Source organism: Pseudomyrmex gracilis, unplaced genomic scaffold, assembly GCF_002006095.1.
Source record: "Pseudomyrmex gracilis isolate BER0280 unplaced genomic scaffold, ASM200609v1 scaffold_999, whole genome shotgun sequence".
Classification (NCBI taxonomy): domain Eukaryota; kingdom Metazoa; phylum Arthropoda; class Insecta; order Hymenoptera; family Formicidae; genus Pseudomyrmex; species Pseudomyrmex gracilis.
Window position 1 is genome coordinate 2777 of NW_018021583.1, and position 2993 is coordinate 5769.

At 39.5% G+C, this 2993-nt stretch overlaps 1 pseudogene; it reads left to right on the plus strand.

The window, feature by feature from the left end:
- The first annotated feature begins 477 nt into the window (after positions 1–477).
- Positions 478–2365, plus strand: LOC109861761 (annotated as a pseudogene).
- Positions 2366–2993: the final 628 nt, after the last annotated feature.

The window sequence follows — 2993 nt, forward strand, 5'->3', positions numbered from 1 at the left end:
GTTTTTTTTTCTTAAATTATTATGAGTATGTAATTGATAAATATGAAAGTATTAATTTCTATAATAAATCAAAGTTGGATTATGCTGGATAATACTCTTGGTATTAGGGATGTAAAAATTAATACTGATGTTAGAAAGATAATGATATTAGAAAAGAAGTTAATGATATTAGAACATAAGTTGATTTATAATTTAAAAACTTCCTTAACATTAATATTTTGTAAGGTTCTTTGAATTATAAGTTTGTGAAATTTGATAATTTTTTACAATTTATGACTAAATATCAAACAAATCAATCCGACGTTTTATATCAAATCTTGATATTCTGATATTTTTCTAATTGAGACATGTACGTATTGCGGATAGAATTTTTTTAACCTAGAAAACAATTCAAAAGTAGTATTGATTTTAATTTTTTCATATTGCAGAAAAATCAACACAAAGTGCAACAAAATATACTGTGAAATTCTCACACAGAGACGGAGAAATCACAGGAGACTCTCAAAGTGGCAAAGATGAAAAATTAGGCGCTTGCGGGAATACAGATCACCGCGGTGCAGCTGCTTCGTGAAGCAAAAGAATGTGACTTGGAAATTCTGTTTTTATCTTCAAAGCAGAAGATCTTGGATCTTCACAAACTTGCTAATTATCAACATTAAAATCGCAAAGCGTTCAAAGACGTCATACGCAATAATCGTATGATTATTTCTAACTGGATACATTACGCACATTGAGAAAAAAGTCAGTAACAGATTCAACGGGCCAAATCTACTTACCAGCTAGCGCTGGCGGTAGATTATCGGAATATATCTTTGTGTGTCTTAAATCCATAAAGATAGAGATGCGCAACATTCAGGTCAATTACGCCAGGAATCTGTGGGATCGTGCGATTACGTTGCTGCCACAAGCAAATCAATTTTGGTACACATATACGTACATGTAAGAATCTCTGAAAAACATTGCCTGTGCGAGTCAAGTGATCAAGCAATAAATGAAATGAGAACCGGACGAACCGTTCTGTCTGGCAGACGAATATAAAGGTTATGCTGCGACAAAGAGATTGATCGCGCCCGAAAAATTTACGAGCGCTTTATTATGGTACATCCCGATAAAGCATTGGATAAAGTACGGAGAAGCTTTACGAATTTATCAGAGGCGCGCGCGACGTTTACGAACAAGCGGTGAACATTTTACGAAAACGAGGGTCTGGACAAGAAATTGTTTCCGGCTTTTGCCGAGTTCGAAAAAATTCAACAAACACACGTTCGCGTATCATCTACAAGTACGCTTTGGAACATCTGTCAAAAAGAAGCAGTCAAAATTTTACAAGGCTTATACAAAGTTTATACAACTCACGAAGAAAAGTACGGCAATTGCTTGGGAATCGAGGATGACATCTGCAAGAAGAAGCATCAGTACGAGCAGAGAGTGAAAGAGAATCCGTCTACCTACAACACGTGTTTCTATTATCTTGTAAGTAAACCCAATGTGATTCACAAGACGTACGAACAAGCGATCGCTACAGTTTCGTCAACCAAGAAAAAACAATGCTGGCATAGGTACATCTACCTTTAAATTAAGTATGCCATCTTTGAGAAACTAGAAACGAAAGACATCGAACATTGCCGTGAGGTGTACAAAGTGTGTCTGGAACTCATACCTCACAAACGTTTTACTTTCTCCAAGATCTGGCTGTATTACGCGTATGTTGTCGTAATCCGACAAAAGAACGTCGCGAAAACAAAAAAACGTTCGATCTGGCACTGGGCTTCTGTCCGACGGACAAGCTCTATCAAAGTTACATTGATCTGGAAACGCAGCTTGTTGAGTTTCGATTGATGTCGCAAGTTGTATTTGAAGTTTCTCGTGTTCGGTCCGGAGAATTGCGCCACGGTGATGCAATTTGCCGAGGTGGAAACGCGTTTGAATGAGATNGATTGCGCCCGCGCGATCTACGAATTCGCCGTCGCGCGGCCGCAATTGAACATGCCGGAACTGCTGTGGAGATCGTACATTGACCTTGAAATCGCTCAAGGCACGACAAAAACGCTCGTCAGCTGTTCGAGCGTCTAATTGAACGCACGTTGCACGTCAAGGTCTGGATCGTTTACGCCAAGTTCGAACAGCTGAACCCGCAACTGGAAAACAATCCCGACAACGTCGCTCTGGCCAGGTGTATATTTGAGCGCGAAATCAACGCGTCGAGAAACAGCGGCGACATCGAGAGTCGCGTGTTGTGCTGGAGACTTAGAAGGACTTTGAGAGTGAAAAAGGCACAAAAACTTTTGCCAAGATTATATAGAAAACGCGCCGAGTAAAGAAGAAGCACAGCATCGTTGAGAAGAACGAGAACAACGACAAATAAGAAAAACTAGGATATGTAATGAAAACACCATATGAAGTTGCAAATCGTAAACGTTGTTCTCTTGCTGGCAAATGCAAAAAAGGTACAATAAATTAACACTGCGTTACATCTAATATATTTCTTTTGGTGCCGTCAATGCATCATTGTTTTGTTTAGTGACATTAAGCAAACGTTAAATCATGTTTGTAATAGCAGAATTGACACTGGCGTAAGCTCCATTTACTCGCGCTCTTACGTATTCCAAGAAATTCGCTTGATCAATGCGAGTGTGATTTGAGTCTACGGCGTCGCATTCTCTCGCGGACGGTACTCGTATGTTCGGATACTACCGGTAAACAAAAAATTCCAACAGTTTAAACGTTACGATTGCTACGCTTTCTCTCTTTGGACGACCGTTTGATTAAACGCGCGCACTATACATTATGTCGTAAAATTGATTGTACAAATTGTTGTTAAGCAACGCGCAATTGCCGCATCTTTTACCTAGTTCAGTAGTTGCTGCTATGCATATTAAATCTTTGAGTTACGCGCGATTTTACACGGATTCGTCGATTCAGGCGTCTACGTTCATTCCGCGTTTGAATTTTGACGCACATAGCGTAGCGACGTATTGACGCGCGCTTGTAAA